General features: G+C 37.4%; 1 long non-coding RNA gene across 2 annotated transcripts; it reads left to right on the plus strand.

Moving 5' to 3' along the window:
* The first annotated feature begins 265 nt into the window (after positions 1-265).
* LOC131053824 (uncharacterized) lies at positions 266-17,944 on the plus strand. Of its 2 annotated transcripts, XR_009107776.2 has the most exons (4): positions 266-1,167; positions 15,912-16,155; positions 17,038-17,134; positions 17,490-17,944. It is a non-coding gene; the product is annotated as an uncharacterized LOC131053824 (long non-coding RNA). The 2 variants fall into 2 exon arrangements; XR_009107775.2 differs by lacking the exon at positions 15,912-16,155 and having other exon boundaries at positions 268-1,167.
* Positions 17,945-22,702: the final 4,758 nt, after the last annotated feature.

Below are 22,702 nucleotides of genomic sequence, written 5' to 3' on the forward strand. Positions count from 1 at the left end.
TTAGTCCCTATTACAATTATACCGTCAAATTCACTTCAAAAAAAAATATAGCATTCATATGATGTGCTAAATATATGATTGAATAAAGGTTGCTCCTAAGATACACTTTTATTGTATCTATTAATTAATTAAAGATTAAAAATATATTCTAATTTTAAATTAATTACACAACAACAATATAATCTGAGTTGGCCTAGTGTCACAAAAGAATAAAATATGTATAATTTGCAAGCAGTTAAGTACCTCCGAACAAATCCATCCAGCAAGAATAAGAGATAGCGCATGATACCATATTGTCAAACCCATCTGCGATCCATATACAGATTGCTGGGTTCTTCCACCGAATAAAATGATGAGATGTTTTTAAAGGGGCCGCTTCGTCCAGGGGTTGTGGCGTACAATTTTCATCATGGTCCTGTTACGCACGCTAAACTGGGGTCTCCCTGGCTTATCTCGCCATCTTACCATTCTCTCTTAGCTCGCTAGGGGTCCCGTTCTCTGCATAATTGTTTCTATTACCATTATATCTCTTAGCTCAGTATCTTACCAATCTCTTCCATTCCCTCGTTAATTTAATCCCCTTCACCGTCTCCATCTGTATCGTTTTCAACTCCAACAAAAAGGTGCACTATGATGTATTCATAAACCATTGTGGCCCTGACACCAAACAAACCCTAGCCGCCTCAATCTACCGTGTCCTCAAACTCACGGGAAGAAGAGCTTAATCTTGGTGATTTCATACTATCTGAAATACAACTCTTCCAAACATGGATGCAATGATAGCAATATGAAGGAAAGTTGTAGTGATGGCGTGTTGTATTTCAGATGGTATGGAATCACCAATATTAACATCAGTATTAGAAAACACAGGATATAGATCTAGCAGGACACTTATTGGGAAACAGTGAACGCACAAATCGTGTTATGGAAATGCAGGAATTTGATTAAGCTCGAGATAGTGATTAAGTCATCAACATCTGATTATTAATTCCTGCCTATCTAGAAGAGACTTGTGTTTTCACTCTCCTATTAGTAAATAATGTACATCTCTGGCTCATGGAGTGCAGTAGAGGCCGTGTGACGTGCCTTGTCTACGCTACTACATTTTCTCATACATGTCTATTAAGGGAGTTGCAACATCATTCAAAAGCTCCCATTTCAGCGCAGGTAGGTCTTTGTTGCTATGCCGATTGATTCTAGAAGACAACATGAGGCACGCAAGGAAATCAGACAGTGATCGTGTGATTTCTATATTGATTCTCATCTATTTTTTCTCACCTTATTTTTCTGTTTTTATCATTATGCGAAGGTTTATCAGATCGAATGTTTGTGCTTTTGGCATCTCTAGTGTTTGTTTTGTCATGAAACGTTTGCATTTTTATTTTTCTATTTCAATCTCCTACCAATTCAAAAATTTGGGGAATTCTCTAGCATGGAGTCCACATTGATTTCCGCATTCCTAGAAATCTGGATAACTTCTAACTACATGTGTATGGTATGCTAATTTACTTCCTCTCATCTATCAACTTGGCTTAACCTGAAATCAAAGGTTACATAGGAAATATTTGAAGGATTTCAGCAGTTTCGCTGACATTTTGAGGGATCTTAAGCCTTGCAGTTGTTTCCCCGTATTTGATTTTTGAGAAAATTAGTTGTTAGTATTTCGCAAGATTTTAGGGTATATGTTTCATATTTTTGGCTCTTTTAATATAGCGATTTTTTAAGTTGGATTGCTCTCTTTATCTTATGCATTGAACAGGGGTAAATTTCATGTGGGGTTAACTATTTTTATATGTCAGAATTTTTGCTTCTTTGATGGGAAGTCTAGCTTGGTTATTGTTTCTTAAGCATGATACTGCAAAAGCTTAGAGGCAAGGATATCTGTGTTGCAAGAAGCTCGTGAATGTTCCTATTGAGGTGAAAATGGTGTCAGTTCCCTCAAGTTTTGAAATTTAACAATCCACGGGAATGTAAGAAGTCTATTTCTTATAAACCAAAAGATACATTATATTGCCAAGAAAACAAACAGAAGTCCTTTGAGCCTAACTTAATTAGATGCATTCTAGTACTTGTAGAGCAGCATAAAAAATGGACTAACAGGAGAAAACTTGGATTCTCTTTTTAAGTGTCTTGCTCATATCCAACTTGTACCTACTTTTCTACTAAAAAATGTCTTTGTGCACACTGTAAACAAGGGGATGAGTATAAATTTACAACGTTATATTATACATGTTAATGGATTTTTTGCTATACATAAATTTAATATTGTTTCTTTTTTGGTGTACTGAAGTCGTTTCCAACTTGCACACATAATGCATTGATAGATTTCTATACTCTATTCCAAGGCTAGTTTTATGCCCTAGACATTGTTGAAGTGCTCTGGAAAACATTGTGGAAGTGGTGTGGTAGATGTCCATGCTCTATTCCAAGGTTGGTGTTTTGGCCAAGACATATTTAGACACCTATGCAAAACATGCAAGTATAAGCAAGGTGTTGAACTGTTTGATGGAAATCCTTAAAAAAAAGGTGGTCTCTTGTATGGCAAGGTTGCAATATATGCACAAAATGGATTTTCCAAAAAGGCTTTATAAACTCTTGAGCAAAACCAATTGGAAGGTTTTCAGCCAAATTCATTAACTTTTCACGGTATCCTGCTTGACAGTGCCAAAATGGGGGATTTGGAATAGGATATGGAGATCTGTCAAAAGAAAAGGAAGGGTTTTTTTGTCAAATGTTATAGTTGCAACTATCCTGGTAGGCTTTTATCCAATATGTGTAAGCGTATACAGGGCACATGAAGTTTGACAGCATGTGTCAAACAGATTTGTGTATTTGCATTCTCATAATTATAGAAGTAGTGCTCAATTGTCAAATTTGTTGGGCTTCACTGTGCTCCTTAATAGTATCCAGCCATTGTTGTTAGGTAAAGCAATTCCAAGGGTTTTCTTCAGTGTCTATACCCTCAATTGTGAAAGGCAAGTCCTTTTCTCTACTCCTTTTTCAATGTTTTTGTTTTTTAGTGTTATCCTCATATTATCCCTAAAATTGGAGTATGTTAGTAAACATGCTCTGTTTATCCACTGGCTGAGACAAATCAACAATAAAAATCTTTTAATTCACCTTTTTCAGTTACGGAGGTTGTCATAACAGCTACATTAAAACAAATTTTACAAGTACTTTTTCAATAGCTAGTTGTCCGAGGGATTTGTATCTTACTGTAGGAATGTATAGGTTGTTATGACTGCAGTCACTGCAAAGCTGATCGACAGAGCTGACAGATGTCTACTCCTTATGGTAATTACATGACCCATTCATTGTAATAATAGTGACATTGATGTGCCAAGGGTCTCAATAATAAATATTTGTGTTTAGATGCTGGCGTTTGGAATTACATATTTATTAAGTATATTGCATGGACAAGAATCTCAATAAAGTGGTAGGATTTATAAAATTATTGAAAAGGGACATTACATCTATAGATTGTAGACCTTTGAGTATTAGGTTTTCATTCTAAATTGATATTTCTCAAAAAAGCTCTTTTTGATCCTGTCATAATTACTTTGATATGTCAGCCCTTCCTAGACATGAGTTGCAGACCTCAACACGGAAAATGGCTTATAGGAGTAGCATGGATGCATATTGCATACCCACTTGAGCACTTTCGGAACTTGAGAGGAAAATTTAGTCATGCAATATCTATTTTAAGGTTGATTATTGGCTCTAAAAGTGTGTGGTCTGACTGGATTATGCTTTTTCTAGAGTCCCTTCTCCAACAGCCTCATTTAGTGATCATAGGCCCTGATGCATTTACCCCCAATATTTGCACACAGCTACTCCATTGCACCATATGACACTTAGTGCAAGGATGATTTACATCTCGTAGTGCTCATTCTCAGTCAAAACCATCCTAGTCTATAGCTACATTGCCATCAACCATTGAGCACAGCTAATTGGTGATGAAAAGGCCAAATACCAGTCACCAAAGCTCTATACTTAAAATTCTAATTTTTTTTCAACTTATGACTATACATGATTGGATGATTTCATTACCGCATGGGGAACTGCAAATATCAGAAATAGTTAAAATTCCTATAATAATCCAGAGATAGGGAAAAAATTACAGTTAACACAAATTTATACAAACAAATTTGTGTACTCCACTAGCATGTTTGTTCATGTGTCATCAATACTCTCGTAATAGTTCAATATCTCTAATGAGGCATAACTTTCCTTGTACATATGGCTTACAATGACTCCAAATAAAATTCATTAGAAAGCTTAGAGTGTGTATTGCATGACGAAGGAATGCTGTCTGCCTCTAGGGTTGAAATACATTTGACCACAAATCTAAATATCTTCACTGTTTATTCACTGATATTTTGGTAGATTACCTTGCATTTGTTGCAATCTAAAATTAAAATTGTGATTTTTTCAGTAAGAAAGTAAATTTCTTCCAAAATGAAAAGCAGTTCCAGCAAAATATTTAGCAGACAAATGAACAAAGTTATCACACCAGAAGAAAACAGAGGAACTAAGTACATCGATGCTATTAATATGAGAATGTAAGGTAGTGAGAGTTATGCAATTTAATAATTATAGCATTTTATCAACATTTTCAAAGAAACACTGTTTCTTCAAAAGTAAAAGTCTGCGGCTAATGTTGTCATAAATGAAGATTGATGAAGGGCCAGTTGCGGTCAATGTGAATGAAAAAGTAAAGCGCAATATTCAACTCTTTGGTAACTGGTTGTGTGGTTTATTGGTTATCCATTGCTTCCAACAAATATAGGAATATGAAGCAAACCTGATTGGCTCCATATGCACAATACTTGTGATTTTGTCTTCAATCTAGGAGGAATATTCAACTTACTCTGTTTGCTGGCATTACTGAGCTTGTATTTATTATGCAAATCTATATGAAATACCATGGGTACCTCGTTGTAATGATAATAAGTAGCAACATAATTTTGGATCACATATTTGAATTGGGTAAAGTTGTTGGTGATTTGAATTGCTTCCTGAAGCTACTACTACTTGAATTCTCAAGAAGATGATAACCCGACAAACTGGATGAATGTTTGAAGCTCCTTTCTAAGTTCAAAGTGTATTGGTTTATAGGATGTAGTGATTTATGGGTCTATTCATCCTATAACCATTACATCTAATCAGCTGCAATGAATGGGGACAAGAATCTCTTTTATGAGATTGACCCTGGAGTCCTTAGAGGCCATTTGACCTTGGCATAGGGGTTTCAAGTGATTGAAGACCTGACTTAGAGATTGCATAAATGATTTGTATGCTACCCTATTGAAACTTTGAAGGGGAGAAGGAAAACCTGAATGCCCATTAGACTGAGGGCCTTGATTAAGTAGATTTCTAAAGGCCTAAACCTCCTTTCCAGCTGGTTGAGGGCCTTTGGAAGTTTAGAACCACTCAACAACTTGACCTAAAGTTTGTATGGAATACAAGAGTTATAGCAATAGAGACAAGAAACAAAATCTGAAAAGGTCTAAACTTTTGAAATAACAGATTAATAACTTAATATTGAGTACATGGGACATGGACAATTGAAGTGATAATAGGCCACAATAGACTGAACGCTCTATGCTTACATCGTACTTTATGCATTCTTTTACACACATGAGAAGGAAATAGTGCTTACTTAAGATCTAATAATCTCCAAGAACATAAAAGAGAATTTGTGAGCCTGGAAATGGGATGATAAAACCGATTTCATCTTTGTTATAATTTATAGCTAACATCCATTTGCTGGGGATAGTTGATTAATTTTGTTTTTTTTCCCCTCTTTATTATTGCACTTTCAGTTGGTTCCCATAAGCAACTAATTTGGCTTAAAAGCGTGTTAATGAAGACCTATTTGATCTTTCCAAAAGTGTTAGTACTTGTTTGATTATCATCTAGTTACTTGAATTAATCATTATCCAAATTTCAGGAGTGAGATGTTATGTTAGTTATCTAATAGAAAGCATTGAATGACAAGAGGATGATAAAACTTATTTCATGTTTTTTTATTTTGGTAGAAAACAACGTCCATCGACTTATGACAGTTGATTAAATTTTGTTTTTCTTTCCATCATTACTATTGCACTTTTAGTTATACCTCGGTCAAGTCCCATAAGTTGTTAATTTGGTCTCATGGATGTTAATGAAATTTGCATGATCTTTCCAAAAGCGTTCACACTTGTTTGGCTATCATCTAGTGACAAATTAATCATTCTCCAAGTTTCAATAATGAAAAATTATGTTGCTTATCTAATATATAGTTGTTTTCTGGCTCTTTTCACTAGTAATCCAGACATCTGTATTTCAGATTTTAATAGTTTGACATGTTCTAGGTCTCTGTCATGTCTAATATGTAATTACTAATTATGCTTATCACAAAAGCAATTTTGTTTTGTCCTTCATTATCACCAAAACTGTCTTTTTTGTGATGTGTAGCTGAATTCTGATGTCTTCTCTCTGTATTAGTGTAATGTCCCCACTTTGAAATACAAGTTAATGGTGAATAATAATAATAAAATTTAAATTTTTAATTGAATATAATTAAATTTTAATTAAGTTAATGAATGGCCAAAAGACATGAAATGAAAGGTTGTGATTCCCTCAAACATGAGATATAAAAGGGAGAAGAGAACCTCATTTGAGGGGGATAATTTGGAAATCAGAAGTGCAGATCTGATTTAAATGAGGAGTGCAGAACTGATTGTGAAAGGTTGTGTCCCTTTCAAAGGGCAGAAATAATAAAGAGTCGTACTCTTTTAAAGGGTGCTGTTGGTGTCTGTTTTATCATCTACCAAACATTAGGATAGGATACCCGAAGGTATTCTATCCTCTCCTGAAAAATCACTACTGATTCCAAGGTCTATATGTGCGAACAAGCGGCTTTAGTGGAATAGCTTCTTGGGTAGTGTATGCTGAAATTTCAAGGGGGACTTACGTTTAACAAGTATCTTGAACTGCTGGACTTAGATGGATTTAGCAATTTTAGACTCTTCTTTTTTTTGGGAATTTTTTGGGATTTAGACTTTCAAAAGAAAGGGAAAAAAGGATAGGGTTTGAGAAGGCTAATCTAATCCTACGAATTCTGGAGACGGTATCAATTGGGTGCTCTCGAGAAAACCAGACCTTGCTTCGCCACACTAGGGACAACTACACAAGAGCGGTGCAATCTTCAATGGGTTGTGCTTATGATCGAGATGTTGGGATGCATAGGGGATGGGCTCAGACTAACTTTGCACGGTAGAGTGGAAATCATCCATTTACCAAAAGTATGAGCGAAGATACACCATCAATTGACACTTATCAAATCCTTCATTCAAATTAACAACAATGAAAGAAAATCTAAATTAATTCTAACTAAGTGTTGAGGCAATTGAAACCATGCAAATCATTCAAATAATAGGGATTACAAAGTAGTGCACATGCAATATATTATCTGGAAATGACCTTAAGCAACAATACATCAAAAACCTCACACTCTCCAAATGAGAGGAGGTAACCTTATATAGTTTTTCAAAATAAACGAACGACCGAGATCAAACAGTGATCAAGGGCCCAGATTGAAAGTCCTAAACCCTAATTAGGGTTTCCCAAAAAACTATCAGCTTAAATGAATAGGAGAGTGACATGTGGCACAACTGCTAATTTCACTGAGGTGAGTGGCCACTTTCTTCTTTCAGAGATTCAGCGTATCTGGACACAATGAGCTTGACTTCCTCCATGGTGACACTTGGCAAACCGCCAATCTGGAAGTCGATGATGTCCACATCATCGGTACATGTGGCAAGAATGCCTTCCCACTCAACTGCTTGGGTGAGGAAGTTCTCATCGATGGAGAAGAAGCTTGCAATCTTTGAAAGATCGCCTTTGTCAATCATCCCTGAATCCTTGAAGAAGCTTGCCTGAATCCTGGCTCTCAGGTTCTCTGCTTGTAAATGCTTCTCCCTTAGGCTTTCCTTCTTCTAGATCTTTGACGCCACACGGAATACCTTGCCCAGGATCTCTCTAACATTTGCCTCTGTCTCAAAGCACTTGGTCTCGGATTTCTTCAGAACCTCAATCCGAGTGACCAAAATATAGTACCATGTGCTGAAGTCGTACCTGTCTCCTGTCTGTATGATGCCTGCATCCACTAAGCTTCTCTTCGACATGCCTCGGATAACCTTCAGATGAGGGAGTATTTCATTCTGAATTTCATCCACCTCTTCCCAATTGGAGGCTAGATCCTGGATACGATCGATCAATAAAGAAGCTGACTCATGTGCCGATACTAAGTTTTCTACTAGTGTGTCAGCACGCACTGAAGCATCTGAAATCCACTCCTTTGCTTGAGTGTACGAGCCCTTCATATCATCATAGTCTTTCATTGATCCCTACTGAAGAGGCTATGGCGGAGTAACTGGGACCTCACGGTTGAGTGGGTTGGTAAGATGGAGAACATACTTCCTCCACTGCTGGTTCTCTTCTTCAACCTTCTTCCTCTTTTCTCTTTCATAAGCTAGACTCGTCTTTAGAACGTTGCAGGAGTCGTCAAAATATTGGACCTCTTGGTCCTGGGTGGGCTTACCCAGCTCTATGGTGGTAACCTTGTAATCATCCGTAGTGACATTGTCTCTAGTCTTCCCTTCTTTGGGCACTGCTATCTGGACTGTCTTGAATCCTGCACTGTCTCTTTGAATTAGGGAAAACTTCCTGGCGGGTTTGGGTGGTTTAGTTATAGTGGGCTCATTCACCTTCTCTAGAAATGCTGCAGTGACCTCTTCGGAGCAGGCCTCCTTGGGAACCTTGGCCTTTATTCTTTCTCTCAGCCAATCTAGAATGGTTGATTGCTCTACAGTGTTTCGGTCAAACTCATCATCTGCCTCTCTTGGGTTTGCTAGTATGCCATCCAAGAAGACTGTAGGTGCTTCAATTTGCTCTTTGTCTGGACTTTGGATGACCTCTTCCACTACTTCCCTAACTGGTTGAGAAAGCACTCTTACTTCATCATCAATCATGCAGATGCTCATCTCTCGTTCCCCGATTGCATTTTGATTGGGCATAATGGAAGCAACACTTAGGATGGAGTGGCCTTCACTGGACTCTCTTCTCTCACCTACAACCCTTTTCCCTGTGACCTTTGTGGAGCTTCCAACCAGCTCCTTCCTCTTTCTTGACCCAACACTCTTTGGATTTCGAACATCCCCGACAGAGGTACAAGGATTGATGGATAGAGTATCATCTACTCCCATTAATTCGTAAGTCAAGGTCACACCTTTGGCCTTCAACTGCTTTGTCTTTTCAGCCGCCCACCACCTTGAATACTCAACCACCGACCTCATGAGGTCTGCTAAATCTGATTTCTCTCCCTCTATCCAATCTATTAAAACTAAGGGTTCATTTTTCATCTTTTCAAAGCCCGGCTGCTGAAGTTCTAGGCTTTCTTCTACCTGATCGGCAACTCTGAATACTTCTATTGCTCTCACCATACTCAAAGGGATTCTTGACCAGAATCTCTTCCTGATCTCGAAGCTATCGGCTGCATTAGCCCAATAGTCTTCTAGATCCAGTCTATGCTCAAACGTTGTTCCTTCGACCTTCTTTATCCTATGGAATGGATCGAAATTCCTTCGTGCCTTGTATTGATAGAAGAGATACCAGGCCAGCTCCTTCTCAGTGGTTGCAGCAGCTTGTGATGATGGACATGTTTGCAGCCCATTGCCAATTGTAAGTGAGGACGTTCCTACCTTCTTCTGCTTATCCCTTTGAATCACTATATACTCCTCCAATTGTCTCACAACCTCGAGCAACACCACTTGGTTGGCAGGGTAAGCTGGAAGCTTGTATGGAGGCCCGGAGAATCCCTGAATTCAGAGGTAAGTGAATTTTGGATATTGGATGTACCAACACCCGAATCGATCAATGAAGTCCATAGACTCTTGAGAGAGCCTTTGGTGCAGCCCACCTTGAAGTGTCCGGGTAATGTGCATCGGGAAGGTATCATTCACTCTTTTGAAATGGAATTTCTCCTCCATGTGGAGCTGGGGATAGCAATCATACATTGGAAACTGGTTCTCCTTGTTCCCAACTTCTCCTCTACAAGTGAGACCTCTGTACCTATAGGTCCTGGCCAAGGAATAAAACAAGTAAGAACTCATGAAGAAAGTCCTATTCGTCTCCAGGTTCCTCAGTTGGCTATCTAGGTTGTCGCTGATCATCTTGGCCTAGTCTATCATTTTTACTCCATTGATTATTTCATTAATGAAATAATACATCCAGGGTTCGAATGGAGCTCCCTGAGGATTTCCCATTATTCTATTGAGCAGGAAAATCATGTCTCCGATGTCCTCCTTGAAGTATGCTCGCACTAGGCTCTTCCTTTGCAGTTTGGAGGCGCCCTTCCTCGGCTTGTCTAGCCAGGAATGGTTAACTATGGCATCATATTCCTCTAGGTGGTCATGGTACAGACCGTCAACTTCGTCCTTTGTCATATACACTGTGTTGTGGTACTCTGGGATCCTGAAGGCCTCTCTGATGGCCTCGTCACTGATATTCGCTAGCACTCTTCCATCAGGGGCAACAATGTCCTTACTGATGGGGTTGTAGTGTTTGGCACATTCGACCACTAGTTCATTGCACTGCATGGTGGGGAGGAAGCCAGTAGCATGTACGATGCCACTCTTCATCATCTTTCGCGCAATGGTGGTAGGCACAAGGTTATCCAGACCAAACATTCGCTTCTTAAATTCCCTCAGATTGATGTGTCCGAGGTTGGTGTCATTGATGTTCTTCCATTTTGAAGTCATCCTCGACTCGGGAGGAGCATCTTTGTCTACTTGAAATTTCATAATGGCTAGGGCCTGCAGACAAACAATTGAATTAAGTTAGAAAATAATTTGCAAAGTTTCGAAAATAACGGGGTTGCGAAATGGCTAAGTGTTCGAAAATTTCCATTTTATTCCCATACTTAGCCAAAAGAATTGAATTTTCACCTCAAAAACCCTCAATCTTAAGGCTGCTTGTTGTTACCACCAAGTGTCAAAACTTTCAAAATTTTTCATACTTACCCCAAAAAAAATGATTTTCTTTCTCCAAAATTTTCGAAAAAAAAATCAATTTATTAAATTTTGGAAAATATTCAGAAAATTCATAATTTTAATTTCGCCTCTGACTTGGATAGAAGTAAGGCTAGAATTTTCTCCAGAATACTCAGAAAATTCAGAAAAGTTTAGATAATTCTTCCTCGTACTAGTTGCCTTTCTCCAAAAATCTGTAAAACTTTTGTTAAAAAAAAGTTATCCAATTCCCAACAAAAACTTTCTCAAGATGATCTTCAAATGGAAATACTTCACTAAGCTCTCCTTAGTAACTTCGACCTTCTTGGTGTAATAATGAAGTTGATAATGAAGTATTTGTAGACAAGGTTAAATCTTCAAGTAGAAACCCTTAAAATCATCCAACTCATACTTCTAATTTTAACTTCATGTTTCCCAGTTTTAAGAAAATATTTCAAAAAAAACTTTCCATTTTGATTTAAGTTTGAAGATATTCAATAATCCTCCAATATTTTCTTTCAAAAAAACTTTCCATTTTGGATTTAATTTTGAAAATATTCAATAATCCTTAGATATTTTCTTCCAAAAAAACCTTTCTATTTTGATCTTTGAGTTCAAAATCTTGGAGGAGTTTTGTGACATAATGTATTTTCGTTGATTTTGTTTGACTTTCATGTGTAGGCGGACTTTTAATGGGTTGTCTTCATCTTCTTCGAATTTTGGCGGACTTCCCTTGCTTCTCCAAGGTATGGCGAAGTTTTGACTTCCTTCCCCTTAGTCTTCCTAACCTATGGCGGACTTTAGAGGCTCTTCCTACCTTGGGCGGACTTTTGACAAGGCTCCTACATGGCTTCCTAGGCGGACTTTGAACACATCCCCTAGGCGGACTTCTAAGACATCTCCATGCAAGGCGGACTTCTTGACTTCTCCTCATGGGCGGACTTCAAGCACCATCCCCTTGAGTGGACTTTGACAAGGCTCCCACATGCTTGGGCGGAGTTTTGGAGGTCTTCCATATAGCCTAGGTGGAGTTTGAAGGGTCCTCCTTCATGATGGACTTTGGAGTGCTGGCCACCAAGGTGCTAAGGTAGGGCGGAGTTTAGAGACACGTCCTAGGGCGGAATTTAGGCAACTTGGCATGTTTGAGCGGACTTTTGTGGATACCATATAGCCTAGTCGGAGTTTTGGAGGCTCTCCCTACCTTGGGCGGACTTCTATGGCATCTCCTCTGGGCTCTCTTAACCTATGGCAGAATTTAGGCAAAGCTCCCACCACTTGGCATGTTTGAGCGGACTTTTGAGGATACCATATAGCCTAGGCAGAGTTTTGGAGGCTCTCCTTACCTTGGGCGGACTTCTATGGCATCTCCTTTGGGCTCTCTTAACCTATGGCGGAATTTGGTGGCACCTCCTCATGGCTCTCTTAACCTTGGCGGACTTTGGATGTGGCTCTATCAAGGCAAATTTTTGGCTAAGGCATAGGGCGGAGTTTAGAGGTTGCTCCTTCATGACCTCCCAACCCATGGCAGACTTTGGAGTGCTGCTCCTTCATGACCTCCCAACCCATGGCAGACTTTGGAGGTTGCTCCTACATGACCTCCCAACCTATGGCAGACTTTGGTAAGATCCTCTTGAGCGGACTTCAAGCAAGGCTCCCACCACTTGACATGCTTGGGCGGAGTTTTGATGGTGCTCTCACATGGCCTCCCACATACACATGGCGAAGTTTTGACATAGTCCCTCTTCATGGTATCATTCATACAAGGCTCAAGGCGGACTTTAGAGGGTCTTCAACACATGGCGGACTTTAGGAGGGTCTTCTCTTCATGGCCTCCCGCATCATGACATCATTTGAACCTGCAAAAAAAACCTTGTTAGCCAGACTTAGAAGAATTCTTAGAAAAAATTTCAAAATTTCATAGCTTAATCAAATTTAACCGGATTAACTTGAAATTTGAAATCCATGCCTATGTGGATCATCTGAAGCAGCAAAAAGCCTAAAATCTAGGGATTTAGCTTTTTAGGTCAAAACTTGGAATTTTCGAGTTCCGGTCGAAGCTGGTCAGTGGTGCAAGTGTAAACCCTAGGTTCGCATCCCCCCCCAAAAAAGCCTAAAATCTAGGGATTTAGCTTTTTTAGGTCAAAACTTGGAATTTTCGAGTTCCGGTCGAAGCTGGTCAGTAGTGCAAGTGTAAACCCTAGGTTCGCATCCCGAAAAAGCAAAAAGAAGGCATCCCTAAAAAATAGGAAAAACTTTCTAAAAATAGCCATACCGGAGATCGGGCTGAAAATGCCAAAAATGAAACTTCCTAAAAAATAGGAAAAAGCAAAATAGCAAACTTTCTAAAAATAGAAAGTTGTCCAAATTCGTCCAAATCAATTACGATCTTCGTCCTTTGGCCTTTCTAAGCACTTTGGTGGTGTTCGTATTCCGGAATCACATAATTTGCAAAAACTACCGGAATCACATAATTTGCAAAAACTAACTTTCAATCGTCAAGGCCTGAATTGTTCCAAAATAGGACAAGTCTTAGTGAAACTGCAGCGGAAGGTCATAGGACACTAACAAAACCCTAGAAAGCAGGAAAAGAGAGGGTCCCCATTTGCAATGGGGCGATGTGTGAAAAAGGTCACAACAGGTGCTAAGGGTGAAAGAGTGTGTCTCTTGCCAAAGGGCATACATGATGAAGAGGTGTGACCTCTCCCCCACATTGAGTGATATAAAGGAAAGGAATCAAAAGCCTCAGTGATATGACCAACGATCAGACCAGATCAGCACTGTTATTAAGTTACAGGCATCAATTAGCCATGGGGAATTGGATCATTCATAATAAATTATATTGGGTTATAGAATAAGCAGATCAACAGAATCATCAACCAGCAAGTGGGGTTAAATTTTCAGCCATAGAGCAATTAAATCATCAATGAAGATGTCTATATTGAATGATCAATGGAATGAAAAGCAAGGGATCAGATCAGACATACAGATCTACAATCAGTAATCAGCAGACTGATAATCATAGAAGGGAAACAATTCAATTAGCATCACTGCTCATAAAGAGCAGATCAATCATAAGATATAGACAGATCAGGTAATCATTCTTGATCAAGCATCGAAATAGACAAGCAAGTCAATCAATCCAAACAGAATATCTGATTTCACAATTAATCAAGGTAAAGTCAGTAGACTTTGACAGGTGCTTGGGCAAGATTTAGGGCAATCACAAAAGGGGACATTACAATTAGCTGCTTGATATGCTTATAAGGATTGTCTGATTTTAAGTTTAGATCACTTCATTATGACTGTTTTACATTTATAAACAAGTGACACTTTCTTAACAACACGGCAAAGACTGAGATAGCTTTTTAATAGTCTGAGCCAAGGCATGCACCTGATTCATTATGCAATGATGTTTACAAAGCAAGAATTATAATGCAAACAATAAGTAACCACTATTTAAAGACGACTGGCATTGTGACAAATTATCATGTCTGCTTCTTTTTTTTTTTAAATTGGAGAATGCAAACAAAGTAGATGTTATGAGAAAATTGTCATGGTCTTGTATATTTTATCAAGCAGGAAATGATTCCAATAAAAAGGGGCCATAGCGCACCTTGTGTTGGCCAGTTTATAGTTATTGCCTAGGTGAATCCTTCTAATTTCTTATCTATTCAGGTTTGTGGGGGCAACAATATTGACCATGGCTCCTTGAGGCAACAATATTGACCATGGTTCCATGAGACAATGATCCTGGCCAAAGTGACGTCGTCACAATCATGGGTTATGAAGACTCAAGACTGCATGCCAACATCACAATATAGTCTCCGTGATCCTCTCTAGAAATTTAATTTGGCAATAGAATGTCAACATTAAGTCTCTACCAAGCTTAAACTGCATATCAACCTGCATCATTGAAAAATGATTAGATTGAGATTGCAATGGTGAAGAATCTCATTTCCAAGTAGATCATTTAAGATGTCCATCATATAGGTGGTTAAATCATTGACCAAAATCCCCTACCAACAGTATGAGGCATTAAACACAACCAACCACTAAATGATGCAACTCTAGTTTTTAGAAAAATGATCAGGAAATATATTTATCTTAAAAAATATCCTCTTTGTTGGCTCATACCAAGAAAAAAAATTCTAGAACTGTCAACAATCCTTAAACAGTTCACAAACCTAGCAATCAGAAGTTTTCCACAACTTTGTTAAGAAACGCCAAAGCTTAAAGCCAAAACTTATATGACTTTGCATATTACATATGTTTAACATTTGCATTTGGATTTCCAGGACTTTTGTGATAAAGACTGGTGGCAAAAATTGAAATGTTGCAGACATAGTTCCTCTTTGCTTCACCATTTTGAGCTCTCTTTGTTTCATTTTAGACATTCATGAAAATCAGTCAATTAAGGATTTAATGAAATTAGAAAGCTAAGGGCAAAAGTTCCTCACTCAATTTTTAAAATTATTTCAGTAATTGTCAACTTCATAGGCATCCAAAACTTAACCGAAATCCAAATCCAAAATCCTTGATATATTAACAATTAACACTTCTCTATGAAGAGGTAAAATTATGCCTCTTTCATTTCCTCGACACAGTGAAATAGATTGGAAAGACTGACACAAAGATGACACTAAAATATTAGCAAGTTTGGCACATCACACAGTTATACTCTTCTTTGTGGAATCTCCTGCTCTTGCTCCCCCAGAGGTTCAAATTAATCTTGCAACTCAAGAACAGTGAGTGGAGCATTCACAACATTTTTCTTTTAATCTTATGGGAAGTTTTGAGATTTAATCTTGATTGTCCATTTATTTTATGCTTATGATTTTATTTTCTTACTTTTCTCAGGCATGAAGCAAAACATGTAGCAGCTGCAACACAACCTCTTGCAGATGATGATGATGATTCTTTTGAGTAAATGTTTGTTTAGTCCATACTTTGAATGCTTCTGCATTGTTACGGTGGCAGAATTGATTTGTTCTCTAATTCCTGTAGACGCTCCTTATGGCTTCAAACCAAATATCTGGTGGTCAGATGTGATGTTTTATAGGCTATTTTGTTCAATTTAGTAGGATGCATGCCTCAAAGGGAGGTAATTTTCCTGGCTTATTGATGTGCATATAAAAAAATCACTATGAATTATTTTGTATTTACATTTCATATCAAACCCCACCATTTTGAATTTATCATTTGATATATCAAGGAAACTACTACAAGCACATCACAATAATGGCATGCATTAACTATAATTACTTACATAGTTTTCAATTTTCTATAGTTGGATTAAGCATAGTATTCAAAAATATGCAGTTTGAATCTTTATCTGATATTTTCGGCTCATCATATTGCATATTAATCTTCATCCAGAAATGTGAAACCAAAAATATTTCCAGTTACATGTTGTTAGTCCCTGCATGTAAGGCAGAGACTTATGTTTTCGCTCCACTATTAGAAAATAATGCATTTCTCGAAAATGGTGCGAGGAGAGGAGAAAACTATTTATCCTATGGTCTGCAGCCATTTCATTATTAAAATGGAATTTTGGCTGATTTGTCGGAAGAACAATTTGTAAATGGACAGCAAAAATCCATGGGCAAAAATATGAGCTGTCAATCAGAAAATAGGAACTAATATTCATCCGATCAAATTGCCTATTAATTGTTTTTGGGAACTGTATCATGAGTGATATTTTCTTAGTTATCCTAAAGTTGAGATATTCGTAGTTTGATAATTTTGCAATGTGCTTCAATAGTTTTCATTTGGCATGCATTACCAGCGCACTAGCCAGGGCGATAGAGGCAGATAGCCCTTAAGCTTTACAGCTGCCAATTGCATTTGTTTCCTTGCTCTATCACTTGCTAAATTTAGATTGAACCTTTGATATGTTTCCTTGCTCTATCACTTGCTAAATTTAGATGGAACCTTTGATATAAATCTAAATACAGAATAGTTAATGGTGGTCTTATTTATGTAGGCTCAATGCCTCTCACCAGCAGACATCTTCTCATCAATAGAACTAAAAACATGCAACACGGATTACAAAGCTTATTGCAATGGAAACAACTAAACAGGTATATCAAGCCTTAAGAATTACCAAGTTTTCTATTGGTTTATGCATGTGATTTGCAAGAAATGTACAAAATGAATTTCTTGAAAATGCTTTGGAAACTCCCAACAGCCATTGCATTGCAGACACTGAATGACAAGCTTTTGGCATTTGGCAGATACACCTTTTTTTAATATATATAACATCTAGTATAACCATTTACTGTTTTGTGTATGATAAGTAGCCGCAACCTCTACTTCAATTAAGTTAATAGCCTATCGTCAAATAAATTCTATGCCTTATATTATGCCATGGATTTATTGTTCGTATTATTGTGTTTGTATGTATGCCTTGACTAACTCAAAATGTCGTTGATGCAGAGACCAAGAGGCTTGACTGGCAATTATTTTTGGCAGTACGTCTTTTTGAAAGAGCACTCTGCCAACGTGACAGTGATGTTTTTTTGCCTTGTTATAGATTCCGGTCTTACGTATTTGAAACAAGGAAAATGGGTATACATAGGGGAAAGGACCCAGTCGTTGAGCATGTTCTAATGATAGCATTTGCTGATTAATGCCCACACTTGTTGATTTAATTCTCAATATTTTTTGACAACATTGCATCAATAGTTGTGACTTTAAAGTTGTTATTGTGATGATGACTACCCATAATTGAATGAAATATATCCCTAAACACTAAAAAGCAACAAATCATGTGATGCCACATCAGCGCACACATGTCGGTCTTACTTTTGCACAAGTATTGGTCTCATTTTTTTTGTACTGTTTTGGACACCTTGGCAAAAAGCATACTGATGTGGCATCATATTTGATGATGTGGCCTTGAAACCTTAGTTATAAGTAGGGGCCTTGCCAAGTAAACTGCTGTAAAAAATTGGAAGTGATATGAAATTCCCACGTAAGATTTTGAGAAGTGCAAAGTTAGAGTGCTCAACTATCGAGCCCTCTCCCCTAAGCTTTGGTTAGAAAGCTTAAGTGCTAGCATGACTAAATCATAGATATTTGGCATTAATGTTTAAAATGCTTGACTAAAAAAATTGCCTAAGTTAAGCCCCCGTCCCATGAAATGTAATTGCTCAAGTAAGTTGTGGCACGTGAACAAAGGAAAAAGAGGGAAAAATTGTGAGAGAAAGGGCATCCTTTTGGTCAAGTCGACTAAAGTTCTCACCTCATCATTTCCAGCAACAGCGTACAAGTTTCAATGGCGGCTAGGGACGTTTCATATCTTAGTAGAGAGCTACAATGGATTTTTATTCTGATCCAGGAGTCTGGCACTCAGTTTCATAGTTGTAGGACGCATGCAATGTGATTTCTAACTATTTTTTCAGTTTTACAACGCCATTGATAGTTGGGTTTTTTGGAAAAGCAGATAGGACGTGAGAATGATTTGTAAGTATCAAAAGAAGCTTGAAATGTTTAAGGGAGGCCTGTGAACATCATCATATCTTGACTATGCAAGAGCATGCAAAGGTATGAGCATCAAAATCATCATGTCAAAAGGACAGGTTTACTATTTCTCCCTTGAGAAAATCTTGTTGTGAATCCATGCATTAATTAACAAGTGCTGCAGGGCAGCGTAGTTCCTGCCTAATAGTGCAAAGGTGGCCATGGAGTTGTTTTGTTTTGATAATGGTAGTGTTGTAAGGAGAAGTCAGTTTGTTGTTCCAGCCATAGTTTGGAACCTTTACCATTATCCTCCTAGTCTGTGCCAAAATGGGAACGTTAGAGAGGATATTGATGTGGGTCATAGGACTTCTACAATAAAGACATATTGTCAGCTGTTGTAGCTGCAACTGTCGTGGCAGATGTGTTTGTAAAGAAATGTAAGCATAGAAAAATCGCATGATCTGTTTGGCAGAATGCCATCATCGCAGGATTTACAAAATATTGAAGATCTAGGCAAGGAACTTGAACTGTTTAACAGAATTCTTGAAAGAAATCAGTTCTCAATGCCCTGGTTGCATGATATTAACAAAAAGGATTTGTTGAAAAGGCTTTAGAAAATCACAACCACATACGATTGGCAGGTGTGAAACTAGAGATTACAACCTTTTCTCGCATCCTCCTAACCTGTTCCAAAATGGGAGCTGTGGTACAGGGTATTAGTATCCGTCAAAACATAAACGATAGATGAATTCTATCAGATGTTGTAACTGCAATTGCCCTAGTAGACGTGTATGCAACAAAGTGCTCATGCTAGTAGCGCTCCTCATTGCAGTAGGTTTCAGCTAGCTACCACTCTGCCCTCTTGGCAACAATTGGCAGTAAGTCAACCAAACTATATTGAGCAATTGAGCACTTGAAAGCTATTGTAAATCAATGCTAGTAAATGTTCAAAAACTAGCCAAAACAAAAAAGGGCTTCATCTTGGATGCTTAGATCATTGGTGCAAATTACATTTAAAAATATGTTAAGCAAAAATCTTTATTTGAAATTAGATATTGTGAGTATCAGTATATATGTATGCTGCCTTAAAAGAAGACCCAATCATAACATCAATATGACACAAATACATGAAATCAGAATTGATATTCATGTTAAACTTATTAAAACAGTGCATTTTGTCTTTGAACGTTGAGGTATCATTCATGTAAAATATCCCATGACACTGGGTACAGAAACCTACATGGCAATAAGTTCTTGCATTGAACCACTAAACCTAGAATGAAACTTGCAGTTTTACATTCTCACAATACCCAATCTTAATGCTATAACAACTGAACGATATAGGTTGAAGGTTTTGTACTACAATAGGCTTACTAGGTCTTATTGTTTGACAATGTGAATAATGGTGTTGTTCACAGTCCATGCGAATTTGCCAAAGACTTGCCATTTGCACAATATAAACACCATTGGTGAAATGTCTTGTTGATATTGTTCATATGATACTTCTGTGATTTCTGGGAAATTTCTTTAAAGAATATGGGTTATAGACACAAGACATTTGCAACTGCTAAGCACAAAAATGCAAAACCTATGATGAAAGATACACCAAAATCTTGACAAATTAAAAAAAACATGAACATAACAGTAAATAGTTGTTTCTCATGCATCAAGATTCTCAGAGAAAAGTAAATAGTTGTTATTTAGATAGCACTTGAAATGTAATTTCCACTATTATTTTGCTTGTGAGAAAACAGTACAGATTCATTTTACACATGCTGCTACTACTTTAAATTACATCAAATTTTATTGGTTTAGAGTGCAGATAACATCCAAATCATAAGCAACTAGATAGGATTTAACCATGGCACATAATAAAGAAGATTTTCAAAACTTTCAAAGTGGGGATATCTCTAAACTTTGTTTCAACGACTCCATACTTTTAAGCACAATATCAGGAGGAGCAGATCCCTATGATAGTAAAGGGAGACCATCTAAAGCAAATGTAGATCAACCTGTCCATGCTCCTGATGATTTTTTTCCCATTTTGGCACTTTTGGAGGATGTGGCGCAAACTCCTCACAAGAAGAATAAGCCTAACACAATTGTTTTTTCTGTGTCCATTTCTCTGGCCTCCTTGGTTTTTTTCATAATAGTTGTAGTTGTGGAGTCAAGATTGTGTGCAAGAAGGGATTGACAAATATAGAATGTTGTTTAACTATTTGTTAACAATTGGTTGGAGATGAGAAAGCCAGTGGTCAAATAATTCAAGGGCACTGAGATTGTAGGTTACCTTACTACATTGAGGGTTGGATATGAAAACTTTGGTCACCTTTGGTCACCTTATTATATTGTGGAGGAGTGATAATGAGGCACCTTTCCGTAGAGGGGGGTTGAATTGGTGACATTCTTTGAATCCCCACTTTTAGTACTCAACAAACCCATGTAGCTCATATTTTATTCTTTATAATTTAAGGTTAAAAAATTCTCTATGTTGCAATAGAAACTAAGCACAATCAATTTGTGTTCAGTGGAAATTTGACGACTTGAACAGGAATGTAGGTCTGTGTTGAATAGCTGGTGCATCTGACATTGTTTGATTGTATTGAAAACTAGTAAATAATTGAACGATTCACACTACTTTTACAAAGATAGCTTTGAAATTTGTGAACACATTTTTTGTTTTTTTTCATGACATCTAAGGAAAAACTACTTTTAGAGTTCTATAAGGTTCAAATTCAAAACAATCATGGCTTCATTTGTTTACGAATGTAATTCATCAAAAGCTTTATACTGAGGGTTTTGATTTTATGCACTTGGAAAATGTTAACAACCATGACGCTTTTTGTTTTTTTCTATGATGCCTGAGAAAGAATAGCTTTTAGACCCTTGTAAGGTCCAGAACTGCTAGGGCTTCAATTGTTTGCAAATATGATTCATTAAAAGCTTTATACTGAGGGTTTCAATGTTATGCACTTGGAAAACATTAAAAAACACATTTAATTAGGCTGGAAGTTCCTAAGGCACGCAATTTTGTCTGATTTCTGGATTGCATGTTTTTTAATTTAGCGTTTTCAGGGTTGTAAAAGTGGGGACGAAACTGGAAAAGTGTAGTTTAGAGATTAAGGAGTTGAATGAGAAAATATCACAACTTTCACATTTAAATGGCCTGATGACAATCATGGAGTAGTAAAGCAAAGCCTATTGCGGAAAACAGGCTTGGTAAGAGGAATTGTAATATTCATAATATTGTGGCTCCTTCAGGAAGTTTAAGTAAAAACATACCCAAAATGTTTTTCACCGATTTGTACGACTATGGAATTGTGAATAAAAGATTGAGAAGCAATTATCAAAGGAGTTTTACCGTAGGGTAAAAGAAAAGAGAATTTAGAGTGAAACAAATTTTTGGGAGGTATTAGTTGGGCAACTGTGATTGAATCATTTGAGCTCTGTAAGAATGATGGCATATGCAAAGTACAAGCAGTAATAAGTTTATTAATTTTTGCCTATGGTCTACCTTGGAGGTTGAGTAAGTTGTGTCGTGTTTACAAGATGAGTGTTTGGATGAGACATAAGAGCTTTCTGGGAAGATGCTTGCACGAGGGTTCTCCCTGCAATAAAAAACACAAACTCTTAAACATTCATAAAAGGATGAATAATCGACTTAGGCTTTTTGGCTTTTGGGTAAAGAACAATGTTTTTCTAATTAGTTCTAATTAGAATAGAGGCCAAATTTTAGGTTTTCATTTAATTGTTTTTGGGTAGAGATTATAGTATTGCTTATATATGCTTTTCATAGCAATCTAAATTAAGAAGAACAAAAGATTCAACTCACCGTGACCAATAATGGGGAGGCATACATAACAATGGAAAGGATCACGCCTCCACCGTCTGGCACTGTAGGCGTGCAATGCACAAATCGTAACTGCAACTACCACGACAAAAGCAACCATCATTGCTATGGCTAACCGTACTGTTTTCACCTACAATATAAATTGAAGGAATCCATGTCAGAAAAATTACAACTATATATTTGGCTTCTTGCTGGAATCTAGTTAAGCATTGGCATTGTTTACAAGACTTATGGTGTGTGTGTAGAATGGGTTACTTGAGTAGGCGATGAAACTATTTAACAGAATGCTTGAGCAAAATACATTCTCCTGGACTGCAATGATTGCAGGTTATGCACA

This window comes from Cryptomeria japonica, chromosome 3 (assembly GCF_030272615.1).
Source record: "Cryptomeria japonica chromosome 3, Sugi_1.0, whole genome shotgun sequence".
Taxonomy (NCBI): Eukaryota; Viridiplantae; Streptophyta; class Pinopsida; order Cupressales; family Cupressaceae; genus Cryptomeria; species Cryptomeria japonica.